This window comes from Thalassophryne amazonica, chromosome 4, assembly GCF_902500255.1.
Source record: "Thalassophryne amazonica chromosome 4, fThaAma1.1, whole genome shotgun sequence".
NCBI classification, from domain to species: Eukaryota; Metazoa; Chordata; class Actinopteri; order Batrachoidiformes; family Batrachoididae; genus Thalassophryne; species Thalassophryne amazonica.
In genome coordinates, this window is record NC_047106.1 from 12,574,526 (window position 1) to 12,588,476 (window position 13,951).

General features: G+C 46.3%; 1 long non-coding RNA gene across 1 annotated transcript; it reads right to left on the reverse strand.

Moving 5' to 3' along the window:
• Window positions 1-920: 920 nt before the first annotated feature.
• Window positions 921-10,960, reverse strand: LOC117509101. The gene is made up of 3 exons (XR_004560244.1): window positions 10,949-10,960; window positions 4,036-4,041; window positions 921-1,041 (listed from the first exon to the last, which is right to left on the reverse strand). It is a non-coding gene; the product is annotated as an uncharacterized LOC117509101 (long non-coding RNA).
• Between the last annotated feature and the right edge of the window lie 2,991 nt (window positions 10,961-13,951).

The window sequence follows — 13,951 nt, forward strand, 5'->3', positions numbered from 1 at the left end:
TGCCGACGCGTGAATCCGTCCGCACATCTTTCATTACAAAATCTCCTTTAACAGTGGAATGTCCGGATAAACTGCTGATCCCGACCTCTTCTGAAACTTCTTTGTTCTCTCATGACGTCCTGGGTCAACAGAGGCTTAAATTTGGAAGTTTTCAGCTCAAAACAGGCTGACGACAGCGGCTCGGGGTGTGGCGTGCCGTCCGGCTCCATGGGGCAGTCCTTAAAGCGACAGTAACACTCCATAATCTCTCATCAGCCCTTAAAATTTTCACCGAAAACCATCTGAATTTCTCGAATGGTGTCCACTCGGATCTGCCTCACAGTTTCTGAAAAATTTTTTGATAAAGCAAAGCGCCAGTCTCTCAGCAAGTTTTCAGACAAAAGAATTCCAATGGGAGGGGTGGACCAGTGCTCACTCAAAGCCTGCCCACAGGCGAATGACGCAACCGACAGGCGTGAAAAAACTCACGCATGCGCACGAGGGTTCAAGCTTGTCTGATGTAATCGCACGTGATTCAAATCCATATAGTTTTTAAAAAAAATAAAAAGGTCCGTTTCTTTTCTCATAGACCTCGTAAGGTCCCACAGTTAACAGTGCATGTTGGAGCACAAACCAAACATGAAGTCAGAGGAACTGTGTGTAGACCTCTGAGACAGGATTGTCTTGAGGCATAAAACATGGGAAGGGTACAGAAACATTTCTGCTGCTTTGAAGGACCCAATGAGCACAGTGGCCTCCATCATCTGTAAATGGAAGAAGTTCAGATTCACCAGGACTCTTCCTAGAGCTGGCTGCCCGTCGAAACTGAGAGATCGGGGGAGAAAGACCTTAGTCAGGGAGGTGACCAAGAACCCGATGGTCACTCTGTCAGAGCTCTAGCATTCTTCTGTGGAGATAGGAGAACCTTCCAGAAGGACAACCTTCTCTGCAGCAATCCACCAATCAGGCCTGTATGATAGAGTGGCCAGACGGAAGCCACTCCTTAGAAAAAGGCACATGGTAGCCCGCCTGGAGTTTGCGAAAAGGCACCAGAAGGACTCTCTGTCCAGCAGAAACATCTGGTCTCATCTGGTCTGATGAGACAAAGATTGAACTCTTTGGCATGAATGCCAGGCGTCATATTTAGAGGAAACCAGGCACCATCCCACCACCTCCCTCAATACACTGTAAATTGTGTTTGTAGCTCTTGAAACTTGTATTTGTAGCTTTTAGGTGTGTCTGTCTTATAATGCTTATGTGTTTATCCCTTATCTAATCTAACTGTTTCATCTCTTAAATATGTAGCACTGACCTGTAGCTGACAGTTTTCTTGTGTGTACCCAGCGCATCTGGTAAATATTCACAGCGTTTTCCTTTTTCCACATTTTATGTTACAGCCTTATTCTAAAATGAATGAATAAAATTTTTTTTGTCCTCAAAATTCTACACAGTACCCCATAATGACAATGTGAAAAAGTTTTGGGATTTAATACAAAAACTAAGACATTACATGCACGTAAGTATTCACAGCCTTTGCCATTAAGCTCAAAATTGATATCAGGTGCATCCTGTTTCCACTGATCATCCTTGAGATGACAGAAGACACCTGAAGGACTCTCAGCCATGAGAAACAAAATTTTCTGGTCTGATGAGACAAAGATTGAACTCTTTTGTGTGAATGCCAGGCGTCATGTTTGGAGGAAACCAGACACCATCCCAACAGTGAAGCATGGTGGTGGCAGCATCATGCTGTGGGATGTTTTTCAGCAGTAGGAACTGGGATTGCAATGCTCCCCCTCAAACTGCCACCTTATCGTGTTGGGGGTGTTTGCGTACCTGGATGATCCTAGGAGCAATGTTGTCGGGGGCTTTCTGCCCCTGGTAGGGTCTCCTAAGGCAAACAGGTCCAAGGTGATGGGTCAGACTAAGGGCAGTTCAGAAGCTCCCATGACCAGTACAAAATCAAGGACCAAGACGTCACCCGGTATGGTGGAGCCGGGGCCCCACCCTGGAGCCAGGCCTGGGGTTGGGGCTCACGCGCGAGCGCCTGGCGGTCGGGCCTTAGCCCACGGGGCCTGGCCGGGCTCAGCCCGAAAGAGCGACATGGGCCCGCCCTCCTGTGGGTTCACCACCTGCAGAGGGGGCCATGGGGGTCGGGTGCAGAGAGGATTGGGTGGCAGTCGAGGGCAGGTGGGTGGGTGGCCCGGTCCGAGGTCACAGCCCCTGACTGTTGGTACAAGGAATGTCACCTCGCTGGGGGGGGCTGAGCTTGTGCGGCGTGTGGGAGGTTGAGAGATACCGACTAGAGATAGTTGGGCTCACCTCCATGCACAGCTTGGGCTCTGGTACCCAACTCCTGGAGAGGGGCTGGATGCTCCACTTTTCTGGCGTTGCTCATGGGGAGAGGCGGAGAGCTGGGGTAGCATTGCTTATTGCTCCCCAGCTCAGTCGCTATGTGTTGGAGTTCACCCCGGTGAATGAGAGTGTTGCGTTCCTACGCCTTCGGGTCGGGGACAGGTCTCTCACTTTTGTCTCGGCTTATGGGCTGAGTGGCAGTGCAGAGTACCCGACCTTCTTGAAGTCCCTGGGAGGGGTACTAGATAGTGCTCCGACTGGGGACTCCATTGTTCTCCTGGGGGATTTCAACGCCCACGTGGACGGCGACACTGAGACCTGGAGGGGGGTGATGGGGAAGCATGGCCTCCCCGATCTGAATCTATGTCTGGTGTTCGGTTGTTGGACTTCTGTGCTAGTCACAATTTGTCCATCACGAACACCATGTTCGAGCACAAGCATGTCGATAAGTGCACGTGGCACCAGGACACCCTAAGCTGGAGGTCGATGATCGACTTTGTAGTTGTATCATCTGACCTTCGGCCACGTGTCTCGGACACTAGGGTGAAGAGAGGGGCTGAGCTGTTGACTGATCACCACCCGGAGGTGAGTTGGATCCGCTGAGAGGGGAGGAAGCCGGTCAGACCTGGCAGGCCCAAATGTATCGTGAGGGTCTGCTGGGAATGACTGGCGGAACCCTGTGTCAGCGAGGTCTTCAACTCCCACCTCTGGAAGAGCTTCTCCCAGATCCTGGGGGTGATGGAGACATGGAGTCCGAGTGGACCATGTTCTCCACCTTCATTGTCGATGCGGCTGCTTGTAGCTGTTGTCGCAAGGTCTCTGGTGCCTGTCGCAGAGGCAATCCCCGAACCCGGTGGTGGGCGCTGGAAGTAAGGGATGCCGTCAAGCTGAAGAAGGAGTCCCACTTGTCTTTGTTGGTAAGTGGGAACCCGGAGGCAGCTGACAGGTACCGGCAGGCCAAGGGTGCTGCAGCCCATGCGGTCGCAGAGGCAAAAACTCAGGTCTGGGAGGAGTTCGGGGAGGCCAATGGATTGAGGACTATCGGTCAGCCTCGAAGAAATTCTGGCAAACCATCCGACGCCTCAGGAGGTGGAAGCAGCTCTCCACCGGCACTGTCTAAGGTGCGGGTGGGGAGCTGTTGACCCTGACTGGGGATGTTGTCGGGCAGTGGACGGAATACTTTGAGGATATCATCAATCCCATTGTCACGTATTCCGAAGAGGAAGCAGAGACTGGGGACTCGGAGGTGGACTCATCCATCACACAGGCCGAAGTCACAGTCCCATTGGGAGGAGGCCCCGGGGAAGACCCAGGACACGCTAGAGGGACTACATCTCTCGGCTGGCTTGGGAACGCCTCTGGGTTCCCCTGGAGGAGCTGGGGGAGGTGTGTGTGGATTGGGAGGTTTTGGGCGGCTTTGCTTGAGCTGCTGCCCCCGTGACCCGACTCCTGAGAAAGCAGAAGAAAATGGATGGATGGATGGATGGATGGATGGATGGATGGATGGATGGATGGATGAATGCAGCAATATACAGAGACACCCTCGATTAAAACCTGCTCCAGAGCGCTCTTGACCTCAGACTGGGCTGGCAGTTCATCTTTCAGCAGGACAATAACCCTAAGCACATAGCCAAAATTTCAAAGGAGTGGATTCAGAACAACTCTGTGAATGTCCTTAATGGGTCCAGCCAGAGCCCAAACCTGAATCTGAGTGAACATCTCTGGAGAGATCTGAGAAATGGGTAAAACGGCTAAAAGGTAGGTGCATCAAGATTGTGGCATCATATTCAATAAGCCTTGAGGCTGTAATTGCTGCCAAAGGTGCATCAACAAAGTATTGAGTGTGTGAATACTTATGAGGGTGTGAATACTTATGAACATGCGATTTGTTACTTTTTATTTTTAATAAATTTGCAAAAAACAAAAGAAAGGGTCATGTTGTCATTATAGGGTGTTGTGAGTAGAATTTTGAGAAGAAAAAAATGTATTCACCCCATTTTGGAATAAAGCTGTAACATAAAATGTGGAAAAAGTGACACGCTATGAATAATTTCAGGATCCACTGTAAACACTTCAGTTTGTTTAGAATAACTCAGCCAATGAGGTGTACAGCCGGTGTGCTCAAAATACTAGTCTTAAGCCAGATACATAAGGCCAAATGTCAGCCTCAGGGAAAGTGCAGCCAGTGCATTCCGAGCACTAGTCCCAAACCTGGCTAAATGAGTAGGGTTGTCTCATGAAGCATGCAGTTAATAAATATAATTTCCACACTGGATCAATTGTAGCCAGTGGTGCCATAAGGGTGCTGGTGGAAATTGGACTATTAATGGCTGAAGAACACAAATAAGAGGTGGAGAACAGTGTTACGATATATGAAATGTGAACCCCAAAACAGACCACAGACAACCAATTAGGAAAATGTTTTTATTAAGCTCCTTACTCAGTATGCTGGACAGATGGGATGAAGTGACGAGAGGAGGCGGAACCACAACTGTGGAGTGGGGAAGGTTTATCATCCTCAAAACAGAGGAGAACGAAGTACACTTTCATCTGAACAGTAAAATGATCCTCTTCACCAGTGTGCACTCTTTCCTTCCACAATCCACCTCACTGCAGTTGGACTCAAGCTCAGACACAGGTTAAGTAGAGCAATGTAAATTTCCTCTTCACAAGTCTGCAGACTGATATTAAACAACCACTTCACTGCAGTTGGACTTACATAGTACAACAGAATCCTTCCCTCAGTCAGAGTGCAGACCAAAGTCACAACCGGGCAGTCAGAGAAAATCAGAACACAAATCCTTTTGGGGCATAGGCATGTCTCAGGTTCAGAAAAGCAGGCTGAAGTTCAAAGGGCGGGGAGCAGAGAACTCAGAGATCAGACAGGCTGAGGACAACTAGGAGAAGTAATGCTCAAAAGTACAACACACTGGACTGTAACAAACTGGTGTCCTCTCTCAGCAAAGAGCATCCTTAAAAAACTGTCAATCAGGCTGCTAAAGGTGAATTATGACAGCTCCTCCAGGCTATAACCATCTCAGTCAGTGAAATACTGGAGACCACACCCCTGATGGCAGATGTCCAGCAACCACCAGACTGTAAACACAGGATGTCCTTCAATGACGCAGGCAGGAGGAGATGGCCTAGAAGGCAGGTACAATGGGCTGGTTCCAATCAGTTTCAAGTGTGAGACATGGAAGGTGGGACAGATGCAAATAGAACATGGGAGCTACAACTGAACCACAGAAGAATTGATAACTGAAAATGAAACTGTAATAAGGCAAGGACCAATAGTAACGGGGAGTCAACTTCTTGGAGGCAGTCCTAAGAGTAATGCCCGTTGTTGAAAGCCACACTCATTAACCTGGGTGACAGGAAGGAGAAGGAACTCTGTCAGTCTGCCATGCGCTGAATATGACCCATAGTCTGTATGAGGATAGAGCAGGTTTTTCTTCATACCTGATGACAATGGTGTAGATGGGTTTGAACTGAAAGAACAGCAATGTCTTCTTTCTAGTTTGGGAATAATGGGGGTGGATAGCCTAAAGAACACTCAAGGGGGAGCAAAACCATAGCTGAACAGGTCAAGGAGTTATGATCATATCCGAACCATGGGAGGGAAGTGCTCAAAGAAGACGGGTTGTTATGGCATACACAGTGTTGGGCAGTTTCAAGGTCTTGGTTTGCATGTTCAGTCAGACTATTTGTCTGGGGGTGGAAACCAGAGAGGTTGGTGGTGTGTAGCACCAAGGGCCTCGCATATCCAAGATCTGATCTGAGACAATATGGGCAGAGATACTATGAAGCCTAAAAACATGACTTGTTAAGAGGTCTACAGTTTCACATGCTAAAGGAAGTTTGAGTAAAGCCACAAAGTGATCTGCCTTCAAAAGGTGATCTATTATGGTCAGGATAACCATGTGTCTATGAGAGGGTGGTAGACCAGTAACAAAGTAATGTGGGACCACGGGTGACTTGGTGTTGGCAAAGGGTGGAACAAGCCAGTAGTGGGTTTATAAGTGGCCTTTTCTCCAGTGCCAATAGCACTAGAGAAAAGCTACATAGTCCACCAAGAATTGGGTAGCATTAAGGAAAGGGTTTGTGAACTCCCTGGATGACAGGTGAAATGTGATGTATGAACCCATTGCAGGACTTGGGAAAGAATTGAATCTGGGACCAAGAGTTGATTGGGTGTTCCATTGCCAGGGTTTGGATGTTGCATTATGCTTACTTCACCAACAATTCAATTTCCCATGAGACCGCTGCTTCAACACAAGGACTATGGGACAGTCTCATCATCAGATAAAGAGGTGTCATCCATTATACGCTGGAGGGAAAGGATATCTGGTTTTGTGTTCTGAGAGCCAGGTCAACAAGTAATTGTGAAATTAAAGCATCCAAAAACAAGGATCAATGAGCATGTCATGGATTCAGTTGTTTGACTGTCTGGATGTAGGACAAGTTCTTGTGATCAGTCCATATAAGAAAGGGATGTTTGGCTCTCTCTAGCCATTGTCTCCACTCTTCTAAAGCCTGTTTAACTGCCAGATGTTCTCTATTTCCAACATCATAATTTTGTTCAGCAGGAGTGGGGTGACATGAAAGACATATGGGTGCAATTTGTTGTCAGAAGTGGAGTGTTGGGACAGAACGGGGCCCACCCCAGAATCGGAAGCATCCACTGTTTGGATGGATCTGGTTGAATCAGAATGGGGGCTGAAATAACACAGGGTTTAAATTCTACAAAGGCTTTGTCGGCTTCAGTGTTCCAAGAAAAGGTTATACAAATGGAGGTAAGGCAGGTGAGGGGAGCTGATACCTGACTGTACTTCCTGATGAAGTTACTACAGAAATCAACAAAAGCGAGAAAACGTTGGAATTGTTTATGAGAAGTTAGGGTTGGACAGTCCACCACTACTGAAAGCTACAACCCCAATTCCAGTGAAGTTGGGATGTTGTGTAAAATATAAATAAAAACAGAATACGATGATTTTCAAATCCTCTTCAACCTATATTCAATTGAATACACCACAAAGACAAGATATTTAATGTTCAAACTAATAAACTTGATTGTTTTTGTACAAATATTTGCTCATTTTTATGAGCAAATAATTGCTCATTAACTCAGCCACAAGGGGTGTGCAGCCAGTACATTCTGAGTGCCAGTCCCAAGGGAACAAAATGAGGAGGGTTGCGTCAGGAAGGGCATCCGGAGTAAAACAAGCTAACCCAAATATGCAGACTAAGAATCGAATGTCCATACCGGATTGGTCGTGGCCCGGGTTAACAATGTCTGCCACCGGTGCTATTGCCCAACAGGGTGCCGGTTGAAATTGGGCTACTGCTGGGCGAAGACGACGAAGAAGAGGAGGAGAACATTTCCACAAACAGCGGGAGAAGAAGAAAACTAGAAGGGTGGAAATGAGAGTGGGGACTTTGAATGTTGGTTGTATGACTGGTAAAGGGAGAGAGCTGGCTGATATGATGGAGAGGAGAAAGGTAGACATATTGTGTCTGCAAGAGACCAAGTGGAAGGGAAGTAAGAGCAGGAGCATCGGCGGTGGGTACAAGTTGTTGTACCATGGTGAGGACAGGAAGAGAAATGGTGTTGGGGTCATTTTAAAGGAAGAGTATGTTAAAAGTGTGTTGGAGGTTAAGCGAGTGTCTGACAGGGTGATGAGTGTGAAGCTGGAAATTGAAGGGGTGATGATGAATATTATCAGTGCATATGCCCCACAGGTAGGTTGTGAGATGAAGGAGAAAGAAGATTTCTGGAGTGTGTTAGATGAGGTGGTGGAGAGTGTGCCCAAGCATGAAAGAGTGGTGATAGGAGCAGACTTCAATGGGCATGTTGGTGAAGGGAACAGAGGTGATGAGGAAGTAATGGGTAGATATGGTATCAAGGATAGGAATGGGGGAGGACAGATGGTAGTTGATTTGGAAAAAGGATGAAAATGGCTGTGGTGAATATTTACTTTAAGAAAGGGAGGAGCACAGGGTAACATATAAGAGTGGAGGAAGGTGCACACAGGTGGACTGCATTCTTTATAGGAGATGCAAGCTAAAAGAAATCAGACACTGTAAGGTGGTGGCAGGAGAGAGTGTCATTAGACAGCATAGGATGGTTGTTTGTAGGATGACTTTAGAGGTGAAGAAGAAGAAGAGAGTGAGAGCTCAACAAAGGATCAGATGGTGGAAGCTGAAGGAGGAAGACTGTTGTGTGAAATTTAGTGAGCAGGTGAGAGAAGCACTGGTTGGAGGGGAAGCAATTTTGGACAACTGGAAAAGTACTGCAGATGTGGTGAGGGAGACAGCTAGGGTAGTACTGGGTATGACATCTGGACAGTGGAAGGAAGACAAGGAGACTTGGTGGTGGAATGAAGAGGTCCAGGAAAGCATAAGGAGAAAGAGGTTGGTGAAAAAGTTTTGGGATAGTCGGAGAGATGAAGAAAGTAGGCAGGAGTACAAGGAGATGCAGCATAAGGCGAAAAGAGAAGTGGCAAAAGCAAAGGAAAAGGCATATCTCGAGCTGAACAAGAAGTTGAACAGTAAGGAAGGAGAAAAGGACTTGTACCGATTGGCCAGACAAAGGGACAGAGCTGGAAAGGTTAGGGTGGTAAAAGATGCATATGGTAATGTGCTGACAAATGACAAGTGTGTGCTGAGAAGGTGGAGGGAATATTTTGAAGAGCTGATGAATAAAGAAAATGAGTGAGAGAAAAGGCTGGATGATGTGGTGAGAGTAAATCAGGAAGTACAAGAGATTAGTAAGGAAGAAGTGAGGGCTGCTATGAAGAGGATGAAGAGTGGAAAGGCCCAGATGACATTCCAGTGGAGGCATGGAAATGTCTAGGAGAGATGGCAGTAGAGTTTCTAACCAGATTGTTTAATAAAATCTTGGAAAGTGAGACGATGGCTGAGGAGTGGAGACAAAGTGTGCTGGTTCCTATTTTAAAGAACAAGGGTGATGTGCAGAGCTGCAGTAACTACAGAGGCATAAAGTTGATCAGCCACAGCATGAAGTTATGGGAAAGAGTAGTAGAAGCTAGGCTTAGAAAACAGATGAAGATCTGTGAGCAGCAATATGGTTTCATGCTGAGAAAGAGCACTACAGATGCAATGTTTGCTCTGAGAATACTGTTGGAGAAGTACAGAGAAAGCCAGAAAGAGTTACATTGTGTGTTTGTGGACTTAGAAAAAGCTTATGATAGGGTGCCAAGAGAAGAGCTGTGGTATTGTATGAGGAAGTCTGGAGTGGCAGAGAAGTATGTTAGGGTAGTGCGGGACATGTACAAGAATAGTGTGACAGCAGTGAGATGTGCAGTCGGAATGACAGACTCATTCAAGGTGGAGGTGGGATTACACCAAGGATCAGCTCTGAGTACTTTCTTGTTTGCAATGGTGATGGATGAGATCAGACAGGAGTCCCCATGGACTATGATGTTTGCAGATGACATTGTGATCTGTAGTGAGAGTAGAGAGCAAATTGAGTCTAGTCTGGTGAGGTGGAGATATGCTTTGGAGAGAAGGGGAATGAAAGCCAGTAGAAGCAAGACTGAGTACATGAGTGTGAATGGGAGGGAGCCCAGTGGAATAGTGCAGTTACAAGGAGTAGAAGTGGTGAAAGTAGATGAGTTTAAATATTTGGGTTCAACTGTTCAAAGTAATGGTGTGGTAAAAAGGTGAAGAAGAGAGTGCAGGCAGGGTGGAGTGGGTGGAGAAAGGTGGCAGGAGTGATTTGTGACCGATGAATATCAGCAAGAGTGAAGGGGAAAGTTTACAAGACAGTAGTGATACCAGCTATGTTGTACAGCTTAGAGACGGTGGCTCTAACAAAAAGACAGGAGGCAGAGCTGGAGGTGGCAGAGCTGAAGATGTTGAGATTCTCTTTGGGAGTGACAAGAATGGACAAGATTAGGAATGAACATATCAGAGGGACAGCTCAGGTGGGACGGTTTGGAGACAAAGTCAGAGAGGCGAGATTGAGATGGTTTGGACATGTGCAGAGGAGGGACCCAGGGTATATAGGGAAAAGGATGCTGAGGATGGAGCCACCAGGCAGGAGGAGAAGAGGGAGACCAAAGAGGAGTTTCATGGATGTGCTGAGGGAGGACATGCAGGTGGTTGGTGTGACAGAGGAAGATACAGAGGACAGGGTGAGATGGAAACGATTGATCTGCTTGATCTGCTGTGGCGACCCCTAACGGGAACAGCCGAAAGACAAAGAAGATGATTTGCTCATTTTAAAATGGATGCCTGCAACACATTTCAAAAAAGCTAGAACAGTGGTATGTTTACCACTGTGTTTGGGAACTGAGGACACTAACTGTTGAAGCTTTGTAGGTGGAATTCTTTCCCATTCTTGGTTGATGTATGACTTCAGTTGTTCAACAGTCCGGGGTCTCCGTTGTTGTATTTTGCGCTTCATAATGTGCCACACATTTTCAATGGGCGACAGGTCTGGATTGCAGGCAGGCCAGTCTAGTAACCGCACTCTTTTACTACAAAGCCACGCTGTTGTAACACGTGCAGAATGTGGCTTGGCATTGTCTTGTTGAAATATGCAGGAATGTGTTGGGTATTTTCTCCTCCAAACATTTTTAAAACCTTTAACAAGACAAACAGAGTCAAGAAACACCAGTGAGACAGAAAATCAAATATTACGCGCGGAGTGCGGCCAGGCTGTACACCAAGGCTACACTAAAGTCTGGCCTGCTTTTCCGCTCTTTTTATTAAGAGACGCCCTCATCACATAAACAAGAAACTTGTCCTAAGGGTGGGGGTAATGACGCAAGACAAGTTTCTTCCCATAACATAAACGCATACGTCAATAAGTGCAGCTGTAAGGAAGAACACTTCAGGTCAGCACATCTCGTTCGTCTGTTGCAGGTATCAGCTGTTCTGCATCTGCCTGAAGTGTCCTGTCTTCCACACTCCTTCACACTAAACACCACATCACAAACGTCAAAACAAAATTGAATTCTCAGGATTGCATTAAGACAGGTGCAAAACAGCACATCTCCGTTCTCATGAGAAAGAAGACAAAGCTAAAAAAGGTTGAATAACACGTACGTTCTCAGGGTGAAGTGCAAAACAGCACAACACCGTTCTCATGAGAAAGAAGACAAAGCTAAAAAAGGTTGAATAACACGTACGTTCTCAGGGTGAAGTGCAAAACAGCACAACACCGTTCTCATGAGAAAGAAGGCAAATGTACAAACGTTTAACAGTGATAACATGTATACAAAATCTCTAACATTCCCCTCCTGTTTATCGCCTGTTAAAACATACAGTAGGCATCACTCAGCTTAGCACTTCTTTTTGAGATTTTCACTAAGAGGTTCATCATGGTATGTTTTCTCTAGGCTTACACCCCAGAGGTGATGTCATCATTGTCACCATCATCGGTGTCTGGGTCATCATACTTCCATTGGTCTGGGTACAGGTCAGGAGAGCCATCGTCCTCCTTGTCGTCATCTGTCCCCAGAAGTGGATATGATGCTGGACCCCCTCCTGGTCCTGGACTTATTGCTGTGGTTATCATTCTATTTACAAGGCCTCGGAGACATGGAATACAACAACATCCACACAATGTTAGAATTGCAGCAAATACTGCTATAGACACTAATAGTGAAGAAATCAAAGACCTCCATTTTCCCATCCCTTCCAGCCACCAATCCCAGCCTTCGGTGTTTACTCCACTGTGCTCTTTCATCTTCCTGTTCAACGTCCTCAGCCCGTCAATGGCTTGAGTGAGACTGCCGTCTGCAGCTGTGTTGTTGGGAATGAATGTGCAGCATTGTTCTCCGAACATGGCACAAACACCTCCTTTCTCTGCCAACAACATATCCAGAGCAATGCGATTCTGGAAGGCCATAAGGGACGTGGCTTCTAACTGTGAATGGACAGCCTTAAATCCTTCCTCAGTCCAATTTCCTAATTTCTGTACATTGTAGTGGATGTAGTTTATTCTGTCCACGTTTTTATTAATTGAGCACCACCAACAGATGGAAGATTCGAATCCAGCTGCTATTTGATTAACCAGTTTATACTCGTCAGGCACTCCCCTGGGGACTCCTATTGCGTCAATATATGTTGGATTTCCCACTCCTTTCCAATCTCTTTTCACTCTATGTCTGGCTACGCCTTTCTGCCAATCTTCAGGAATAAGAGAGGCTGCATATGTCGTAACGTCTTCAGGGGTCATGGGTATGGCTTCAACTGGTAACAATAATGATATTAATGCACAATAACCTGACACATTTCGTGGCAGTCTGTCAAAGATTCTGTTATCCCCACACCACCACCATACGTCACTCCTCCCGACAGGTTTGAATGTGGGAGTACTATGGACCACATTCTTACACCAGGCGGTGTGGTTTAAGCTACCCAAAGTCTTACTTGTCCCTGTCAAGTGTACACATGTATGGTTAGCATGCCCAACTTTGCTTGAGAATAAAGGTTTAATCTTAGTCAATTTGGTCACTGGATAGATCTTGTCCCACTTAGAACATTTGTTGTTTGCCGCAATGTATGTCTGTGTCATAGCAGTCAGTAGACAGTCTTTGGGTAATGCTGCCGGTATTACCTGTAATATAGGTCTGGGTCCCATACATACAACACAGTCCTTCTTTGCTGCTAGTCCTGCTTGTTCTGCCATTAAAAGCCAATTGTTATTTTGTCCACTAATTCCAGTAGTTACTAGGAACCAGTCATCTGCCTTCATGTCTTTTGTGCCTTGTACAGACACCCCCTTTGCTTGTATGGACACCCCCTTTGCTTGTATGGACACCCCCTTTGACGTACTTAATTCGGTCAATATTGGTTGCTGTACTCTATCTGTTTCACAGAGGAAGAAATGGAAATACGGATCTTTTCCTTGTTTGTATACCCAAAGGAGGAACAACCAACAGTCTCCCTCTATATCAGGTGGGAATATGGTTCCTTTTTCTGTGGTATTCACCACTATAGACAGCTTATCATCTGTTTGATACATTTTGAGACTTTGACTCTGGTACTTAGCCCACTCGGTTTGTGCCCATCTTGGTGTCCATCTACTCCATTCATCGGCTACCAACGTTTCCCATCTCCTATCTTGTTGATCGTTGGTCATATACCATGAGAAACTATTTCCGTAATTAGTCCCTCTGTCACCATCCGGCATTCCATGGGTAAGAGCACTATATGGTACAGAGATGATCACAGAAGTATTTCTAGGAATGCAGGCCTGTACACCAAATCGGTATGCATTATTCCCATCACAGCTATGTACTGTGGCATTAATTATCGGACTGGGGTCTTTGTTACTTCTTTTTGGTCTCTGCAATCTGCGGATGTGATCCTTATTATCATGTCCCGTGCTCATCGCTTTTAATAATACTCCCAATTCAAAAAAGAAAAGTAGCATAACAAGGACTGTCCGTGGGGTCCAGAAACCCCCGTTCTTTTTTTTTTTTTTTTTCGCCATTTCTGCACACTACAGCACACCTATGTTCAGAACAGTGGCTTCTTAATGTCTTCTGCTAGCTTTCGTGTCTAACCTGGATCTCAACACCAAGCTCACACACTATTACTAGTCTTGTCCTACTGTTCTTACTGTTTGTCTGTGTCTGCAGAA